We start from the raw sequence: 22,291 nt of genomic DNA on the forward strand, positions 1-22,291 counted from the left end.
TTCAGGCCAAAAACTTTCATGGATTTGAGCTTCTTTCAATAGACATCTTGTTCTGCTCATAATGGTTCTATTGAAACGTTCTGCAACGCCGTTCAGTTGGTGGGTGTATGGTGGACATGAATTGAACCAAATGCCACGATTTTTTAAAAATGTTTGGAATTTATGACTCTCATACTCTTTACCATTATCACATCGTAATTCTTTAATTTTAAAACCAGTTAAATTTTCTACAAGATTTACATAGGTATTAAAACAGTCTAACACTTCATGTTTAGTTTTCATTACAAATACAAAAGCATACTTGGTAAAGTCATCAATAAATGAGATAAAGTACCTTTCATTACGATAACCAGGTGGATTGATAGGTCCATTGATATCACTGTGTACTATTTGGAGAACTTGATTTGCCCTTGTTCGATTATTGTTAAATTTTGGTCTGGTGAATTTACTTTCAAGACAAGTTTCACATTCTAGGCTATAAGGTTCTAATCTATCAGGAATTCCATTTGCTAATTTGTAATTGACTATGGTGTTTAAATCATTAAAGTTTATATGCCCTAAAATTGTATGCCATTTTTCAGTTAGAGTTAGCGAAGCATTTACTTCAATGGGTTTGTGCATCATTTTATTAAGTTGAACAGTGCAAAAAATTTTGAAAACATTTTTACTAAGTTTGGCAATACATTTGACTTCATTATTACTATTATAAATTTCAGCAAATTTTTTGTGAAAAGCTACGCTGAGGTCCATTTTAGTAATTTTGGCAATGCTAATTAAATTTTGTTTCATTTTGGGAGCACAAAAGACATTACTAATCATTATGCTGATTTGTTAGCCATACACATCACAAAAGAAACGCACTCTCCCAACCTTATTAGCGACTACTTCGTTGCCGTCGGCTACAGTAACACTGATTGGTTCGTTTAGGATTGAGAAGTCAAAGAAATATTTTTCATCGTTGATGATATGATCGCTACAACCACTATCGAGAGGGAAAATAATATTTTCAAAGGATAAGATATCGGCATGATTATTTGGAATTTCAAAAGAGTTTACCTCAGTGTGTGGGGATGAATTGGTTTGCTGAGAATAGTTGGATTGGCTTTGATAACCTCTGCCTCGACCATTTGAGTATCTCCATCGACCAGTATTTTGTCTGGGATTGCGGTTGTAGGTTTGTCCTCTTGAAGGTTGAGTGCTGCTTGATGGCTGTTTTTCTTCGTAGCAATGATAACAAGTTGAAGCTTGATGATTTGTTCTTTCACAGATTTGACATGGAGCTTCTTCCGACCTTAGGGATGAATTAGAGTACCTTGGTTGTCCTCTTGACCCTCTTCTTGGATATCTGGATGATTGATGATCTCTTCTGGCTTGATCCGTTGGTTTGCCTCTTGGGTTTTGGAATTTCTTGGTGACCAGAGCTTGCATTAGTGTTTCAGTGGAGCTTTCAAACGATGCTTTAAGTTTTCGCTTTAGATAAGTGGAGTTTCTGTCTGCTTGAGGAATTGCGTCGAACGTATCTGCAATGTGGCTAAGACTGGGTGGTAAGGCCAATAGCAGGTAGTTCACTTTCTCTTCCTCGGACACATCAACACCGGCAGATTTGAGGTTATTGATTGCTTTCTCAAATTTCTCGAGAAATGGTTCTGAATTTTCATTTTCCACAAGTTTAAGCTCAAGCAATGACCGTTGGGCGATGAGCTTTTTGGCTCTAGTTTGGACCGCATACAGCTGATCAAACTTGGCAAGCATTAGTCTGGCAGATGCTTCATTCTTGATCACTTCTAGCTGGGTATCATTGACACTGTTAATGATGAAGTTTACAGCTTTAAACTCTTGAATAACCCAATCATCTTCATCTTGTGTGGTTGGCAGCCCTTGTCACCTGTCATGGCGCCAGCCACTGCTCTCTCCTGATTGGCGGTGAGTATTCACGACCACCTTTATCATTATCCGTTTGGGCTTGGGCCACGCCGGCCGCCCTTTTCGTGCCGTTTTCCGTTCGTTGTATTTTCTCACAATACACTCTTATTTGTATCACCATATTCGTGTATTTGTTCGTTCCACCCCACCACATCACATGGCGACGAGGATAAACCCGGTTTGAAGTGAAAAAGTTCGGAAACTTTGTGCGTGATGCTCAGGGCCAAACGGATACCCCGGGTAACAAAATGGCCGCACCATGCGAACTTTTGAATCGCTATTTTAAGTAATTTCGGTATGAAAATCGTGAAATCGTGTTTTAAACACATCTGAACTATCTGTGATATTAGCTTTTAAAGTTGTTTTAACCCTTTTAAATTTTCAATATGTTGGCGCGGACTCTATAACTCCAACAATTCTTCAAGTGTCGGTGGCCTAAAGCAAGTACTGTCAATTTTAATTTTTCAATCTATTTCGGTGATCCTGTGTCGTATTCCTTGATTAATTATGTCATCTAACCCGAAAGTTAAGCCTCCCCAGTGCTTCCCGTTAGATCAGCACTTGGAAACCAACTGGAAGCGGTTCAAGTCCCGCCTTGAGCACTACTCAGTGGCTATCAAGTTAGCGGAACAGGACAAAGCAGTGCAGGTGGCGATCATCCTGAACCTTTTCAGTGATGAAGTGTACGACCTGGTTCTCACGTTAAAACCAACTGGTCTTGATGATGCGGCAGCAGTCATTAAAGTGTTGGACGATTACATCAAACCGAAGCGCAACCTAATTCATGCTCGCTTCATGTTCAACTCGCGCAACCAACAAGAACTGGAACCATTTGAGTCCTTCTTTCTGGACATCCAAAAGCTAGCTGAAAAGTGCGAGTTTGGCGACCTTAAGAGCTCCCTTATTCGTGACCGTGTTGTAATCGGCATCACCGACCAGAAACTACGGGAGAGGCTTCTAGGCGAAGAGAAATCTTTGAATGAGGTGGTCCAAATCTGCCGTGCTGTGGAAGCTGGACGAAGCAGAGCTAAAGATGTTAAGCAACCTGGTGCAGTGGCAACATCATCTGAAGTATTTTCGGTGGCAAGGAAACCAGCCGAGCAGAGTGGTCCAGGGAAGGGACGCTTTCAGCAGAAGCAGCAGAACAACTCATGTCAAAGCTGTGGACACCGCAATCAACCGAATCAATCTGGTAACCGTCACCATCAACAGATCTTCAAGACACCATGTCGTAAGTGCAATACAACTCACAAGTATGGTTGCTGCCCAGCGTTTGGTAAGAAATGCATTAATTGTAACGAATCTAATCATTTTGCCAGCGTTTGCCCCAAAGTGAAGAAACAGGTTGATTTTTGTAATTGTATTAATGATTGTAGATGTGTCAGTGATGAGTATGTTGTAAACATTTCGGTTGTTTCGGCTGAAGGCCTCAATTCTAGAGATGGTTTGAAACTATTTATTGCAATAATGTGCCAGTTAAACTTAAAATTGACAGTGGAGCCCAAGCAAATGTGCTGCCTGTAAGTGTATTTGAGCAAATCGCTCACAAAAATGATTTGTTGCCTACCAAGACGGTCATTGAGACGTATGGAGGTTTTATTATGGTTTTATTATGGTGTATGGCGGTTTATGGGTGTAAGCCGCTTGGTTGTGTGAATGTTAATTGTGCCACAAAAAGTGGGCAACAAACGGTATTATTTCTTGTAGTTGAGAATAAGGCGACTCCTATTTTGGGCCTCAGCACATGCTTAGATTTAAATCTAATTAAACGAGCAAATGAGGTAAAGCTACAGGCTATTTCTGAATCTGATCCATTGTCCGTTCTGAAGCAATTTCCAAGTTTGTTGAAAGGCCTTGGCCAGTACCCAGAGTTGACTGATATTAGAGTGAGAGCGGGAGCATATCAGATTCCGAGACCACCTAGGAAGATACCTTCAAAGCTGCACGATAGAGTCAAAAGTAAACTAGACGAGCTAGAGAATTTAGGGGTAGTTTCAACAAATGTGGGAAACGTGGATTGGTATAATGATTTAGTCATCGTTGAAAAACGGGATGGGTCTATTCGTATTTGTCTCGATCCTTTTGAACTTAATAAAGTTATTATCAGGCGCCCATGTTATGTGCCGACACTTGCGGAAATTAAAGAGAAATTAATTGGAGGTAAATGTTTCACGGTGTTTTTTTTTTTTTTTTTTTTATTAGTACTTTAAATAATAGTACATGAAATACACTTTAGATATATAAAATATCTTTAAAAGCTAAACTTAATTGTTAACTGAAAATTAACTTAAAATTAAACACATTTTAACTGTTAAAATAATACTACCTCTAACAAATGAGGAGAGTAACAAAAACATGATTATTTCTGCAATAAAAAATGTCTTTTTTCTTTAATTTGAAATTGCGGACAACCGTTACCAGTCAAAGTCCCAGTCCTCCTGATTGTGTCCTAAGAGCACAGGGAGGCAAATATTTTAAACGAAAGAGAATTTTGTGAACCCCTGAATTCCAAGCTCATGGGGTTTACGTCGTTTGAGTCTTCGAATACATTGGTCCCATTCCAAGAGCGCAAGCGCTTCTGGATTGGGATGCCTATGCAGACGAGTCTCATAAGAGTTGTACAATTTAGTTATGTACTCCTCTACAGAATCAATATTGAGGTCAGCGCGAATATCAGCGTTCCTCTCGTACCAACGAGCTTTAACAATGCTTCTAAGAATCTTCATTTGCATAATTTCTATCTTTTCTAAGTTTGATTTGGCTGCGCAACCCCACAATTGGCAGCCATAACTCCAAACTGGCCTCAACATTGACTTGTAGAGGAGCAATTTGATGTGTAAGGATAACTTCGATTTACGGCCTAATAGCCATTGCATATCATTAAATTTAAGTTTCAATTGTGCAACTTTTTTCTTTATATGTGCCCCCCACTTGAGCCTGGAATCCAGGTGAAGGCCAAGATATCGAGCGACGGTGTCGCGAGGAATTTCCTTTTCTCCTAGGAGAAGTGGAATATGAGTAAAGGGTCTGTTGGTAAAGACCACCTCAATTGATTTTGAAGCATTTAGTTTAGTCTTATCTTTGCTTGTCCAGCGGTGAATTTTATTTAGGTGGCATTGTGCGTTATGTCGTGCCTCCCTGTAACTCTTGGACGCTGTTAACACGAGCGTGTTATCGGCGTATACTCCCAGTTTTCCCCCTCTCCCAGACTGTGGGATGTCTGTGGTGAAAAGGGAATAGAGAAGGGGGGAAAGGCAGGAACCCTGTGGAACTCCTGCCCTAATAGGTCTGAAACCCGAGGTAGTATTTTCATACCTTACCCGGAAATGTCTACCTTTGAGAAAGGATGACAAGAGCTCCACGTGGTTACAAGGGAGCATTTTATAAAGCTTTTCGATGAGACGCTCGTGCCAGACGCGATCAAACGCCTGCGGTACGTCCAGAAAAACTGCCACGCAGTATTCTCTCCTCTCAAGAGAATCCTCTATAAATTTAGTAACACGGTGTAGTTGGTCCACCGTACTGTGTTTAGCACGGAAGCCAAATTGTGCATCTATAATCAAATTTTGTTTAGAGACAATTTCGTTTAATCTTTTTATATAGAGCTTCTCAAATAATTTGCCTATTACTGGCAGCAAGGAGATAGGTCTATAAGATGATGCTTCAGTGGGGGGCTTATCTGGCTTTAAAAGAACGAAAATTTCAGCCATTTTCCATTGTGATGGGATGTATTTGAAACGAATTACTGCGTTAAACAACACCGTTAATTTCATTATTGCCTTTTTAGGCAAGTTTTTAAGAATGAGACCAGAGATCTTATCAAATCCCGGTGCTTTTTTTGCTTTGATTTTCCCTTTGATTTCCTTTAGGATTTCTGAGGGGGAGATAGATTTAATTTTTACCGGTGGAATCTTTCTGATCTTCCGGGGTTTCAATGTGGACATTTCCCCCTGTTCCGACTCCGAGTCAGAGTTACTGGCGGGTGTATCAGAATCTGTTTGAAACTCCAGATCATCATGAGGCTGGAAAGCTGCCTCAAAATGATCCGCAAGGATTTCTGCCTTTTCAGCATCTGTGTTTGCCCAAGTTTTATCAGGCTTGCTGATCGGAAATTTTAATTGCTTTGGTTTTTTAAGGTATTTAGTGGCTGCCCATAGAGAATAATTTTTATCGGCAGTTGGGGAGAGAGAATTAATGAATTTTTTAAATTTGAAGTTAAGATATTCTTGCATTCTTTTTTAAACTATTGAGTTTAGTCTATTGTAATTAGAGTTGTCTTCAGGAAAATGGGATTTTGATGAAGTCCTTTTTGCTTTCCGTTTAAGACGTATAAGTTTAAGGAGATCTTTAGGTATTGCGTAGGGTTTAATGTTGGTTGAGGCAACTGGGGTGTTAGCTGTGGCACACACTCTGATGTTTTCCACCAATAACTCTGTCTCTCTATCGATATCTGCCGGAGAGAGGATTGGAACACTATTATCTATGACTTTTTCGAGATCTAGTCTAAATTTTTCCCAATTTGTTCTTTTTGAACATAACGCTGGAGGGCGGTTTTCCAGAATTGGGTTAGTAAAAATTTCTAAAATAACCTTAGCGTGTCCTTTATCTTTTGACATTAAGGTATCACATGAGGTTTGATCAATTAAATTAATATTTTTAAAAACAAAAAAGTCTATTAAGTCTGGTTGGTGGCCAGGGACCGACGGAAAATTTGTCGGTTTTCCCGGTGAGATAAAATTTCCACCTGCAAAATTTACGGCTTCTAAAAGAGATTCGCCTTTAGGATTAACTATCCTCGATCCCCATCTGGGGTTTTTAGCATTCCAATCCCCACCCACCAGATACTTGGGACCCAGTTCATCCAGGAAACCAGAGTAATCATCCTTTGTGAGAATGTTACGAGGAGGGGTGTAGAGAGAAGCAACGTTGAATGAGTCAATTTCCGATTGAACATTTATCACTACGGTTTGAAAGGTGTTGGATTCTATGATTTTAATCAGATTATGTTTAATTGCTTCTTTTATTAAGATGGAAGAGCCACCTCTGCGTTTGTTTGATGGATGAAAAGAGTTATACATTTTATAACCCAAAAAATACCTTTTAAAATCTGACCTGGTGAACCAGGTCTCAGACAGAAGGGCTATATCCACATTGAAATCCCTTAGCGTGACGTTGAATTCCTCGGCCTTCACCCTGGTCAGTCCTCCGCAATTCCATGCCATAATGTTTAATGACTTGCAATTAGTCTTTGCTCGTAGCTCTTTAACATCATCGAAATTGATTTCTGGATAATTTTCCTGTTGAGACATTAAGAAATTCTGATTAGTCAATGAATCACAATTCAATTTAAAAAAGTCATTCATTTCTTTATTTATCTTTTCTGGCTAGCTTCAAGTTTACTCACTTTCTCGGTGAGAACTCTGAGCTGAGCATTCAAAGTTTCTATTGTTTGTAATAAGACACCGATCAGAGCGGCAGAACTGTCTCCTGCGCCCTGTGTTGCCGGATTAGCTGTATTGCCTGATAATGCTTGAGCAAAAGTCCTATCCAATTTCTTTGGAGGAGCATGAGTTGTTATATTTTTCCCTAGTTTCGGAAAACTTTTTTGATCAGGGGAGTTTTTCTTAGCTTGGAGTTGCTTTTTTCGTGCAACTTGAAATTCTTTCGCAAAGGGACATCCGCGATAACTCGCGGGATGACCGATCGCGCCACAATTTACGCATTTTGGATTTAAGATCCGACCTTTAAAAGGACACTCAGGAGATAAATGCTTGCCTGCGCATTTGACACACCGTGGGTTTTTCCTGCAAAAGTTTTGAGTATGCGAAAAACACTGACATCTTCGGCACTGTGGAACTATCTTATTATCTATCTTCATTGGCTCTATGTGAACAATAGTATGAGCAATTGCTTTGATCTTATAGATGTTTTCTATTGATTCTGAATGGTCAAAATCAAGTTGATGAACTGGTATTTTTATGAGTTCGAATTCCTTGATAGGTTTAGCATTTGTGGTTTGATTTTCAGATGTTGTTACCAAAGGGGTAGTTTGAAGGGGGGTAGCAGATTCAGGATCAGTATCCATAGGCATAATTGTTTTTTCATTTTTTTTCTGTTGTTTCTCTACTCTTTTTCTCATGCAAACAGCTGATTTAATTTTGAAATTTCTTGATTGGAGATCCGAGACAATTTCATCTTCAGGTATGGAGGGGGGGGAGACCTTTGCATATAACTTTGATGTTCCGAGTGTTTTTATTGGAGTGAGAATACCATTGTACTTCTCTTTCGTTTAATTTTTCAGAGATTTTTCTGAAAGTTTCGTCGTTAGAGGGATTTACCTTCCAGGTTTCACTACCTAAAAATTTTAAAACATACTCTTCTTTATCAGACGCTTCTTTGAGAAGTCGCTTAATTTCCTGATAATCTTTAATTCCTACCACTTTAATGGGAGGGGATGGTAGAATTTTTGGGGGCCTATCATTAGGATTAGAGGTATTAGACTTATCGCTAGGCTTAGAGTTATTCGACTTATCCTGTGTAGCTTGGACGTCTGCTCCACTTCCAGAGGCGTCTTTGGAGTCCGGGCTAGATTGATCCTGCATCCTTTTCCTCTTTGTAGTTTTTTTAACTTTCTTTGCCGCCGTCCTTCGTTGGTCTTGATACTCCGGATCTGAATTGTAGTTCGGCCAGTCACCTGATGAAAAATCATCATCCGTTTCCGCATCTAGCAGGAGGGCTCCAAATTTCCCGCCGTTTTGTTGGGGAATTTCCTTGTTGACAGTCATGAATGTCTTCCCCTTATTTTTAGAGCCGCCGGCCACTTGAGGTTGCGACTTATTGAGTTTAAGCTCCTTAATTTCGGCCTGCATCGCTTTACTATCCCTTTGTATTTTATCCATGAGGGCCTTTTGCTCTTGGATAAAATTTTTAGCAAGGATATTTTCATCATGCAGTGACTTAACGACAGAAATCGACTGCAAAATAAACAATTTTGTCTTTTCATTTAGTGCAGGGTCTCCCTTGACACTATCAGGGTCTAAGGTTAGAATTTTTTGTGCTGCTTCTTTGATCTCTACCTCCCCTTTTTTCGAACCGCTATCGCTGTCCGGAAGGGGTTGTGCGCCAGCTTTAGCATTATTCTCGGGCTTAATTTCCCCTGATGCCCCAGGAGGCGATCTTGAAAGAATCGAACTCTTCTGAAACGGGTTTATATTTTCAGCATTTGGCATCGCTGTAGGTGTAGGTGTTTGAGTTTTCAACGGACTCGCTCTGGGGAGAGCCAGTCTTCCTCGGGTAAGGCACTTTTCACAGCCGACGAACCGACTGTCTTTCCAATAACAAACAACATTGTGTTTGCATATTTGATGCGAACTCGACATAAGATATCACCGCACTTGTTTACGTTTTCGCGCCGTTATGCACGGCATCCGCGCCTTGCGCGCGCTGTCCGACCGCGATGAGTGGACTTCGCCCGTTTACGCACGATTCGAAAGTCAAAGCATCCGCGAATTTTCACTAGCTTTTCTCCGGCGAGAGCACACGACCGCACCGCTCGATAGATCAACACCGAATGTTCCGGGGATAAACCCGGTTTGAAGTGAAAAAGTTCGGAAACTTTGTGCGTGATGCTCAGGGCCAAACGGATACCCCGGGTAACAAAATGGCCGCACCATGCGAACTTTTGAATCGCTATTTTAAGTAATTTCGGTATGAAAATCGTGAAATCGTGTTTTAAACACATCTGAACTATCTGTGATATTAGCTTTTAAAGTTGTTTTAACCCTTTTAAATTTTCAATATGTTGGCGCGGACTCTATAACTCCAACAATTCTTCAAGTGTCGGTGGCCTAAAGCAAGTACTGTCAATTTTAATTTTTCAATCTATTTCGGTGATCCTGTGTCGTATTCCTTGATTAATTATGTCATCTAACCCGAAAGTTAAGCCTCCCCAGTGCTTCCCGTTAGATCAGCACTTGGAAACCAACTGGAAGCGGTTCAAGTCCCGCCTTGAGCACTACTCAGTGGCTATCAAGTTAGCGGAACAGGACAAAGCAGTGCAGGTGGCGATCATCCTGAACCTTTTCAGTGATGAAGTGTACGACCTGGTTCTCACGTTAAAACCAACTGGTCTTGATGATGCGGCAGCAGTCATTAAAGTGTTGGACGATTACATCAAACCGAAGCGCAACCTAATTCATGCTCGCTTCATGTTCAACTCGCGCAACCAACAAGAACTGGAACCATTTGAGTCCTTCTTTCTGGACATCCAAAAGCTAGCTGAAAAGTGCGAGTTTGGCGACCTTAAGAGCTCCCTTATTCGTGACCGTGTTGTAATCGGCATCACCGACCAGAAACTACGGGAGAGGCTTCTAGGCGAAGAGAAATCTTTGAATGAGGTGGTCCAAATCTGCCGTGCTGTGGAAGCTGGACGAAGCAGAGCTAAAGATGTGAAGCAGCCTGGTGCAGTGGCAACATCATCTGAAGTATTTTCGGTGGCAAGGAAACCAGCCGAGCAGAGTGGTCCAGGGAAGGGACGCTTTCAGCAGAAGCAGCAGAACAACTCATGTCAAAGCTGTGGACACCGCAATCAACCGAATCAATCTGGTAACCGTCACCATCAACAGGTCTTCAAGACACCATGTCGTAAGTGCAATACAACTCACAAGTATGGTTGCTGCCCAGCGTTTGGTAAGAAATGCATTAATTGTAACGAATCTAATCATTTTGCCAGCGTTTGCCCCAAAGTGAAGAAACAGGTTGATTTTTGTAATTGTTTTAATGATTGTAGATGTGTCAGTGATGAGTATGTTGTAAACATTTCGGTTGTTTCGGCTGAAGGCCTCAATTCTAGAGATTGGTTTGAAACTATTTATTGCAATAATGTGCCAGTTAAACTTAAAATTGACAGTGGAGCCCAAGCAAATGTGCTGCCTGTAAGTGTATTTGAGCAAATCGCTCACAAAAATGATTTGTTGCCTACCAAGACGGTCATTGAGACGTATGGAGGTTTTATTATTAAGCCGCTTGGTTGTGTGAATGTTAATTGTGCCACAAAAAGTGGGCAACAAACGGTATTATTTCTTGTAGTTGAGAATAAGGCGACTCCTATTTTGGGCCTCAGCACATGCTTAGATTTAAATCTAATTAAACGAGCAAATGAGGTAAAGCTACAGGCTATTTCTGAATCTGATCCATTGTCCGTTCTGAAGCAATTTCCAAGTTTGTTGAAAGGCCTTGGCCAGTACCCAGAGTTGACTGATATTAGAGTGAGAGCGGGAGCATATCAGATTCCGAGACCACCTAGGAAGATACCTTCAAAGCTGCACGATAGAGTCAAAAGTAAACTAGACGAGCTAGAGAATTTAGGGGTAGTTTCAACAAATGTGGGAAACGTGGATTGGTATAATGATTTAGTCATCGTTGAAAAACGGGATGGGTCTATTCGTATTTGTCTCGATCCTTTTGAACTTAATAAAGTTATTATCAGGCGCCCATGTTATGTGCCGACACGGTATCTGTTTATTTAGCCACGGCTCATGGCGCCACGCAACAAAAATTGTTGCGTTTAGCCACAACTTATAGGTGCTGTGTGGCTAAATGAAACAATCAAAATGACTGTGGCTAAATGCAACAATTTTTGTTGCGTGGCGCCACGCAACAAAATTTGTTGCATTTAGCCACACCAAAAAATTTAGAGTTTCAGTCCCCCGCAAATTAAATTACTGATTTTTGATAAACTTAGATTCTTTCAAAGTCATCATAAAATTCTCAATGACATTTTCCATTCCTTTAATACTTGGACAGAGTTCCCTTTGAAAGTTCAGAGGAAGCTTTATCAATATATCCTACATAGAATTAGTTTCCACTCAGCAGTCTGGTCTATTTTTTCTAAGTATTACAGAATTGACAGCAAAAATTTCATGCAAGAAAAAAGCAGTTCGAAGCAACTCACCATTCACCGTGTCTAGTTCTCCTGAACAGGTAAGATCTTTCAATTCCAATCATCATATATTTTAAAAACACTTTCAGCATCGCACTTCACAAAATTCCCAACACTTCCAATTCCCTCCCTTTCAATTCATAGTAAGGTCAATAAGCTCATTCAAAGTTATACTAGTGCTGGTCTTTTTACTTTTGGAAAAAAGTAATAATAATAATAAAAACAAAAAAACCCTACATACTAAATTTCTTTGAAACAAATAACTTCCAAGAGACTTCAATTTTATGATGCAGTGCATTGTTCTTCTGCCAATCTTTCAGTACATTTTAATGTCGATTTTCAAGAACTTGATGATGTGATTTTGCTGCTAAATCTCTGTTAATAACTGATCCAATACGGAACAATCAGTTGAATTGCAGAGTACTAGTAGCTGTCAATTTTCCAAGAGGATCCCTGGAAACCAAGCGCTTTGTAAAGAAGTTCTAGAAAAAAAGAACAAAAAAACAGGCATTAGTGATTTTTTCCTCATTGAAAAAATAATTTTAGGAAATTGCAAAATAACTTCCATCGTTTGAAATAGTTTTGTTAGATACAGAATGAAGTGAGTGACAAAAAAAAATAACATCCTTAACCTTAAGAACTAGGTACCGATAGAAAGGCACACGTTAGGCAAAAATAAGTGAATGCTGGATATCTAAGTCATGTTAAAAAGAAGAATAAAGTCGTTGTTAGGTATGATAGGTAAATTTCTGTTTTTAGGTTGTTTCTTGCGTTTCTGTTTTTAGTATTCTATTCATTTCCGTAAATAAAAATCCTGTCACACAGATTTCCTACTTAATTGAAACCTAATGTTTTACCATTGACTAATACCACTCGTAAGCGTAGTGAAAATTGACCTAGAAGCTGAGCCCAACTTCAGCTTCTAGGAGCAATTGATTGAGCAATCTATTCAGCTTTCAATGATCTTATCTGTGACTTAGTAAATATTTAAATCATATAATTTATTGACAGAAAAATCTCATTGTATCTTTTACATTTTGATTCCTGTAAACTTACATTTGCTCGATCACACTCGAAGCATTTCGATGGTGTAAGTCGTTAAATCACATAACTTGGTTTGCTAAGTCGCAGATTTCCTGTCATACCTCATTTTTTAAACGGAAAACTATTTACTCAACGGCAACTCTTTAAAATTGCCGTGATTTTGCTTCTCTGTGCAAAGTAAATTCTGTATTAACTTTAAAGAATCGTGTCCATTTGTTCTCCTTTAAAAAAATGACATAGAGGTGGAGATTTTCAGACACCGCAAACAGGATATGTGATTGCGGACTTACACCATCGATTTGCGATACTGAGCATTTTCAGGTAATGAGAGATTCATTGTATGGAGAAGGAGTAGGGTGTGGGCGTGGCAGTATGGGTAGTAGAGTTAGGGAGGGAGGGTTAAGGAAATTCACTCCAGATTATCTATAATTAATCCCGAAATTTGCAGGTGGACATCTTCCACACAAGATTCATAATCATTTGAGGCTGAGCATTTGGCAAAATTGGTAGCTCACCAGGCTATGGTGCCACAGATATGCAAGGCGGATTAAGAATGGTGGTCGCATTTCGATTTTGGCTGCCATCTTGAAGTGTTGTGATGTCAGGAGGGTACGGGTTTTGCCGTACAATCCGAGGTTGAGCCGGTCGCCTCGGCCGGCCCATGTACCCGATACCGTGTGACGTCCAGAGGGTACGAAAAGCGACCACCATTCTTTATCCGCCTTGACAGATCTGTGGATCATGCTCAAGATCACCAAGGAAATCCGAAAAATGCACTACAGTGTGTGTACCATGCACCAGCTATGATCTCAAATTTCAAGTCTATTTTATCTAGGTGAAATCTGCCACAGGCTGGGTAAAGTACTACTTGAAGTTGACTGCCAACTGATTTTCAACTTTTATAAAAAAAATTACCATCTAAACTTAAAAATCAGTGGATGGTCAACTTAAGGTTGGACTTCTAAGCAGGTTGTACCAGCCATTACGCAGTTTCAAGCTTGCGAAAAAGCATTTGAGAATGTGTTGGTGCAGCCACAGGCATTTTTTTTTTATTTCTGCTGAGGACTATTGTGGCATCAAGATCTATGCCACATGGCACCATAGCCTGTACAATTCCAGAGCTTGCAATAAGTTACAGAATCAGGACACTGTATCATCTGCTCAGTGGGGATCATGGTCTTGATGGTCATGTGTCCTGATTCTGTAACTTATTGCAAGCTCTGGAATTGTACAGGCTATGGTGCCATGTGGCATAGATCTTGATGCCACAATAGTCCTCAGCAGAAATAAAAAAAAAATGCCTGTGGCTGCACCAACACATTCTCAAATGCTTTTTCGCAAGCTTGAAACTGCGTAATGGCTGGTACAACCTGCTTAGAAGTCCAACCTTAAGTTGACCATCCACTGATTTTTAAGTTTAGATGGTAATTTTTTTTATAAAAGTTGAAAATCAGTTGGCAGTCAACTTCAAGTAGTACTTTACCCAGCCTGTGGCAGATTTCACCTAGATAAAATAGACTTGAAATTTGAGATCATAGCTGGTGCATGGTACACACACTGTAGTGCATTTTTCGGATTTCCTTGGTGATCTTGAGCATGATCCACAGATCTGTCAAGGCGGATAAAGAATGGTGGTCGCTTTTCGTACCCTCTGGACGTCACACGGTATCGGGTACATGGGCCGGCCGAGGCGACCGGCTCAACCTCGGATTGTACGGCAAAACCCGTACCCTCCTGACATCACAACACTTCAAGATGGCAGCCAAAATCGAAATGCGACCACCATTCTTAATCCGCCTTGCATATCTGTGGCACCATAGCCTGGTGAGCTACCAATTTTGCCAAATGCTCAGCCTCAAATGATTATGAATCTTGTGTGGAAGATGTCCACCTGCAAATTTCGGGATTAATTATAGATAATCTGGAGTGAATTTCCTTAACCCTCCCTCCCTAACTCTACTACCCATACTGCCACGCCCACACCCTACTCCTTCTCCATACAATGAATCTCTCATTACCTGAAAATGCTCAGTATCGCAAATCGATGGTGTAAGTCCGCAATCACATATCCTGTTTGCGGTGTCTGAAAATCTCCACCTCTATGTCATTTTTTTAAAGGAGAACAAATGGACACGATTCTTTAAAGTTAATACAGAATTTACTTTGCACAGAGAAGCAAAATCACGGCAATTTTAAAGAGTTGCCGTTGAGTAAATAGTTTTCCGTTTAAAAAATGAGGTATGACAGGAAATCTGCGACTTAGCAAACCAAGTTATGTGATTTAACGACTTACACCATCGAAATGCTTCGAGTGTGATCGAGCAAATGTAAGTTTACAGGAATCAAAATGTAAAAGATACAATGAGATTTTTCTGTCAATAAATTATATGATTTAAATATTTACTAAGTCACAGATAAGATCATTGAAAGCTGAATAGATTGCTCAATCAATTGCTCCTAGAAGCTGAAGTTGGGCTCAGCTTCTAGGTCAATTTTCACTACGCTTACGAGTGGTATTAGTCAATGGTAAAACATTAGGTTTCAATTAAGTAGGAAATCTGTGTGACAGGATTTTTATTTACGGAAATGAATAGAATACTAAAAACAGAAACGCAAGAAACAACCTAAAAACAGAAATTTACCTATCATACCTAACAACGACTTTATTCTTCTTTTTAACATGACTTAGATATCCAGCATTCACTTATTTTTGCCTAACGTGTGCCTTTCTATCGGTACCTAGTTCTTAAGGTTAAGGATGTTATTTTTTTTTGTCACTCACTTCATTCTGTATCTAACAAAACTATTTCAAACGATGGAAGTTATTTTGCAATTTCCTAAAATTATTTTTTCAATGAGGAAAAAATCACTAATGCCTGTTTTTTTGTTCTTTTTTTCTAGAACTTCTTTACAAAGCGCTTGGTTTCCAGGGATCCTCTTGGAAAATTGACAGCTACTAGTACTCTGCAATTCAACTGATTGTTCCGTATTGGATCAGTTATTAACAGAGATTTAGCAGCAAAATCACATCATCAAGTTCTTGAAAATCGACATTAAAATGTACTGAAAGATTGGCAGAAGAACAATGCACTGCATCATAAAATTGAAGTCTCTTGGAAGTTATTTGTTTCAAAGAAATTTAGTATGTAGGGTTTTTTTGTTTTTATTATTATTATTACTTTTTTCCAAAAGTAAAAAGACCAGCACTAGTATAACTTTGAATGAGCTTATTGACCTTACTATGAATTGAAAGGGAGGGAATTGGAAGTGTTGGGAATTTTGTGAAGTGCGATGCTGAAAGTGTTTTTAAAATATATGATGATTGGAATTGAAAGATCTTACCTGTTCAGGAGAACTAGACACGGTGAATGGTGAGTTGCTTCGAACTGCTTTTTTCTTGCATGAAATTTTTGCTGTCAATTCTGTAATACTTAGAAAAAATAGACCAGACTGCTGAGTGGAAACTAATTCTATGTAGGATATATTGATAAAGCTTCCTCTGAACTTTCAAAGGGAACTCTGTCCAAGTATTAAAGGAATGGAAAATGTCATTGAGAATTTTATGATGACTTTGAAAGAATCTAAGTTTATCAAAAATCAGTAATTTAATTTGCGGGGGACTGAAACTCTAAATTTTTTGGTGTGGCTAAATGCAACAAATTTTGTTGCGTGGCGCCACGCAACAAAAATTGTTGCATTTAGCCACAGTCATTTTGATTGTTTCATTTAGCCACACAGCACCTATAAGTTGTGGCTAAACGCAACAATTTTTGTTGCGTGGCGCCATGAGCCGTGGCTAAATGAGATGTAATCGCCGACACTTGCGGAAATTAAAGAGAAATTAATTGGAGGTAAATGTTTCACGGTGTTGGATATGAAAGATGCATTTTACCAGGTGAAACTTACTGAAGATTCTTCAAAGTATTGTGGTTTTATTACTCCATGGGGAGAATACACGTTTTTAAGATTACCCTTTGGAATTTCGATTGGGCCTGAGACTCTGCAAAGGCTCAATACTAAATATTTTGGTCCGTTACCCGGCGTAGAAGTCATCTGTGATGACATTGTAACTTATGGTAAGACTGTAGAAGAACATGATAGTAATTTGTTGGGCGTGTTAAGACAAGCTGATAAAATTAATATTAAATTTAACATAAAAAAATACCAATTTCGGCAACCTAGGATTCATTACATGGGTCAAATAATAGATGAAGAAGGTATCCGGCCCTCTGATGAGCATATTCAAGCTATCTTAGATTTGCAACCGCCTAAAAATAAAAAAGGCTTACAAAAACTGTTGGGTGTTGTTAATTATCTCAGTGAATACATTCCCAATTTAGCAGATTTGACTGCTCCCCTGAGATGGTTGTTGAGGAAAGATGCTCAGTGGGTTTGGGTAGCTGCGCACTCAGAATGTTTGGAAGACATCAAGGTTGCAGTCTGTAATATCTCAAAGTTAGCTACATTTGATCCTTCTCTACCTATTACGGTCCAATGTGATGCTTCTCAATTTGGGTTGGGAGCCTGTTTAATACAATCCAAGAAACCGATTGCTTTTGCATCGCGTAGCTTAAATGATGCGGAAACCAGGTATGCTCAGATTGAGAAGGAGTTGCTTTCGATTGTGTTTGCGATTAAAAAGTTTCATAGATTGGTGTATGGGCATGACATCCTGGTAGAAAATGACCATAAACCATTGGAAAATATCTTTAAGAAACCACTGTGTAAAATAATGTCCAACCGTTTGCAAAGATTGATGCTTAAATTGATAAATTACCAAATATCAGTGAAATATGTTCCAGGCAAGGATATGATTATTGCGGATTATTTGTCGCGTAATTTCAAACAAACAGATGTTCCAATCGACCAAGCTATGTCAGAAGTAGTGCATTGCCTTGAAATTAATTTTGCTATCACACCTAATAAAATACTAGAATTAAGAAATGAAACTAATAAGGATCCAGTCTTACAGAAAATTTTAAATTTGTACCAACATGGTTGGAATAATTGCAGAGACCCGTTACTGAAACCGGATTACGCTTTAAGAAATGATATTGTAGTTGAAAATGGCATTATTTATCTGGAAAATCGAATAATTGTTCCTTTGTCCCTTAGGCAAAATTACATGCAATTAATGCATGGGACAGCTCACTTAGGAATCAATAAGACTATTGCCAGAGCGAATCAAGTGGTGTTTTGGCCTGGGTTTCGAACGGCAATTGAAAATTTTGTCCGAAGTTGTCAAATATGTGCTAAATATCAAAGCAAAAATGTTAAAGAACCGCTAATTCCCCATGACATACCTGATCTGCCATTTCACAAGATTGGAATGGATATATGTGAAGTAGCTAATAAAATCTTTTTAGTAGTCACAGACTATTACTCAAAATGGCTGGAAGTAATTGTTATCAAAAACAAAACTGCAAAAGAGGTTATTTCTGTACTGAAAGACATTTTTAAACATCATGGTATTCCTGCCCAAGTGGTGTGTGATAATAATCCATTCAGTTCAGTAGAAATGAGAACTTTTGCAAGCGAATTTAATTTTGTAATGACTACTTCTAGTCCAAGATACCCACAATCTAACGGTATGGCAGAAAATGCGGTCAAGAGAGCTAAGTCTTTAATTAAGAAGTCAATTGAAGCTAAGGTACCCCTGGCTGATGCTTTATTAGAATATAACAATACCCCAATTTTGGATTTAAATGCCTCCCCTGCTCAATTGCTTATGGGCAGAAGACTTAGAACTAAAATGCCGATTAGCTCCAAGAAACTCAAGCCTGAAACACTTGATGTGTCAGATGCCATTCAAAAGTCTCAGAATAACATGAAATATTTTCATGATAAATCAGCAAAGTCAAAAGCAGACTTTTCAGCTAATGAATCTGTGTTAGTTCTAAGCGATAAGAAATGGATCTCTGGTCAAATTGTTAAAAAACTGAAATATCCTCCTAGATCTTATATTGTTCGTACTGAGTTAGGGCAGACCTTAAGAAGAAATTCCTCATTTCTAAGAAAATCTTTCAAACCCTTCGCAAATGATCAAATGGATGAATTGTATTACTTGTGTGAAAAGTCTGTTGCTCAGACAGAACCATTAATAATTAGCGAAGAGGAGATTAATATGGAACAAATGATTCCTGCTATGACCTCAGAAACTGATTCTAGTCAACAACATGAAGATAGTGTGTCAGAAATAGGTTCGACGTCTCCTTCAGATCTTGTGATAAATGTCAATACACCAATTGGATCCAATAGTTCTCTCAACTTACTGGAGTCCAATGAAGCTCTGGTGCAGTCAGATGAAACATGCCAGCAGGCGACTGCTAGTGCATCTGTAGAGATTGAATCGCCAGCGCTATTTTACAGCCCTGTGGACAACAGTGATAGTGACAGTGATGTCACAGTATTATCTACCAGTGGCAGTGAATTTCTGGGTTTTAACACAGATCCGGAAGAGACGCCCCGAACCATAAATCAAAATATAGGTCAATTCTCCCAGGTAGGAGATCAAACACCAAAGCTCAGGAATGCGGGTAGAGGAATTAAGAAGAAACTAGACAAGGATTTCGTGTATGGTAAACTGAAGTAGATTCTTCTTAGCCCGAATAATTTTTTTTTCCCCATGCTTTCGGTAATGAATCGAGATTAGCTGTGATAAAAGTACTGATCAACAGATTTTAACTATGGGTAGATTGTAAGTATATGTTGTTTTATTATCAATGCCTTAAAATATGTACTTGAACTTGATTGTCACCAATGATTTTTCAGATTGTACAATTAAGAGGAGAGGCAATACTTGGTATGTGTAAGAGGCGATTAACGCCAGATACATTTTGTTTTTTTTGTAGGCGATTAACGCCAAATTCTTTTATACGGTGGTTAACACCATTTTCAAGTGTTGTGCAAGCGATTAACGCCAAATTTGTGTTTTATTCATGTAATGAACTTGTATAGCCGTACATGATTAAGGCGATTAACGCCAAAGGATAACTTTTAAGGAGGCGACTAACGCCATGTTAATATGTTATGTAGGCGAATAAAGTCAAAATTTTTATTGTTGGTAAGGCGACTAACGTCTAAATTATGTTTATGGTGAGTAACGCCAATATTACTTTTTAAAAGGGCGACTAACGCCAATAAATGATTTTATTAAGGCGACTAGCGTCTAAATTATGTTTGTGGTGATTAACGCCAATATTACTTTTTAAAAGGGCGACTAACGCCAATAAGTGATTTTATTAAGGCGACTAACGGCTACATCTTGTTTTATGGCGATTAGCGCAATGTTACTGTTTTAAGGCGATTAACGCCAAAAACTTATTTCTATAAGGGGGAAGGTGTGTGGTTGGCAGCCCTTGTCACCTGTCATGGCGCCAGCCACTGCTCTCTCCTGATTGGCGGTGAGTATTCACGACCACCTTTATCATTATCCGTTTGGGCTTGGGCCACGCCGGCCGCCCTTTTCGTGCCGTTTTCCGTTCGTTGTATTTTCTCACAATACACTCTTATTTGTATCACCATATTCGTGTATTTGTTCGTTCCACCCCACCACATCACACATCTACTTCCTCAGGAGTCAGGACGTTCCGCCAACTGTTCTTAAAGGGCGTTCTTAAAGGGTTAAAAATTTCACTAGCCTGAACCTCCAGTTGGTGTAATTGCTTCCGTCGAAGATGGGAATTCTGATTCCAGTCTCTAGATCCATAGTTTCTCGAATTGCTTGGTTAATTCGGGATGCAAGGCTTGAGTACTTGGCGTGTTCTCGTTTTCAGGCAGGCTCATGGAGAACAATGGAATGACCTTGACTGCTTTGATAGTTCAAATTCGCACTAATATTGATAATTAAAACCGCGAACTGCTACCATGTTGAACTTCTACTTCATTGAGGTGATGCGAATAATTACACTTCTAATTACTTCTATTACGGATTATTACTTAAGTTCTTACTGAGCTCCCGTTCTGTCCTAATTTTTGCTCAGCAACCCATGATGGCACTGCTGTGGAAGCAAGAGATGAGTGAATAGTATTTTATAACATAAAGAGGAGGGTTTGATCGATCGTGACCTTCCAGATATCCTTATCTTTTCATCGTGTCTTAGGATGCAGCGATCATGTGCATTTTGAAGCACCCATCATTTTGCGGCCCTTTTCATATCATTGAAGCATGTTTACTGCCACATGCCGAAGGACATCTGCATGCTTTTCTTTAATTCAGATTGTGTGCCATTAATCTCGTATTAATGTGAGCTGGAAAGCAATCTGTCTCTAGAAAAGCCTGTTGTAAGTCTCGTTAAACTCTCCCAGGATGGATGATGACATTTTTTTGACACCTTCAGGTAAATTAATAGATTCAAATTTTATTCTCAATCTCCCTTCACAGACATTTTGTCAATGATTAAAGTGAAGACCTCTTACATCTACTCTGTCAATACAGGTAATGTAGAAGGTGGTGCCGAGGCAGTGCAGCCACATATAGATTCTGTTGCGAGGTCACAGTGTAGGATGACCTATCAGCTAATAATGAGAATGACACTTTGGTCAGGCGCATGCACTTTTTCACGCCAACAAAACTCAATTATCTCGTAGTGAGTGACACGAAAAGTGGCAGCTGAGATGCTCTAGCTACAGTTTAAGGGTTGATTGGCCTGGTTGACAAACCCAGATCCTTTAACAAGGCCAAGATATCTGCGCTTCATCCTGTAGACAACTTATTGAATCCAGACCTGCGTTTCCTTGCTGTGATGTAGAAACGTACATTCCTCCATTTGCTACAACCTTCTAAAGTTTTACATAAACTTTATATTATTTGTTCCTTTTCTGCAAACTCGGGGGGTTAGTTGATCCCTTAAGGTTCATCTCTGCCTGGCCAAATTAATTCCTACTTCTAGATTTTTTCTGGATGAATCAAATCCTTTCTAAGAGATTAATTTCAAAGTATACTTACCCACTTTTTAAATATGTTTAACCACTTAGTCATTCAGCCTTTACAGTTACATATTAGGTAACTAGTCCAGCCTCACATTCAATGAAAAGTTCAATTTGTCTCTTTGACCTTCAGCAGGCAAGCTTTTAATGCTTTTCATGTACCACTATTTCTCATGCAAAGAAGAGCAGTGATCGGCACTATTCTGAGAGGACCACCTCAGTAAGTCTTTCTTTAATTTAACTTCTAGTTAGGCCAAGGCAATGAATTCCAGTACCAATATTCTGAGAATAACTTGAGTCGTAAAAATGCACATTTTTTAAACAGTAATAGCAGGCGTAAAAGTCTCTGGACTCCTCAAAGAGGATGGTTTAATTTCATGCTTAAAATGTTACTCGAATTAATAATTCTTATCTTAGGTTAGTTTTCAGGCAAAAAGAATGGTGCTAAACAAGACA

General features: G+C 39.2%; 1 protein-coding gene across 13 annotated transcripts in view; it reads right to left on the reverse strand.

Moving 5' to 3' along the window:
• Positions 1 to 22,291, reverse strand: part of LOC109037037 (uncharacterized) — a 135,578-nt gene that overhangs the window by 102,548 nt on the left and 10,739 nt on the right. The window lies entirely within an intron of this gene.

Source organism: Bemisia tabaci, chromosome 1 (assembly GCF_918797505.1).
Source record: "Bemisia tabaci chromosome 1, PGI_BMITA_v3".
Lineage (NCBI taxonomy): Eukaryota > Metazoa > Arthropoda > Insecta > Hemiptera > Aleyrodidae > Bemisia > Bemisia tabaci.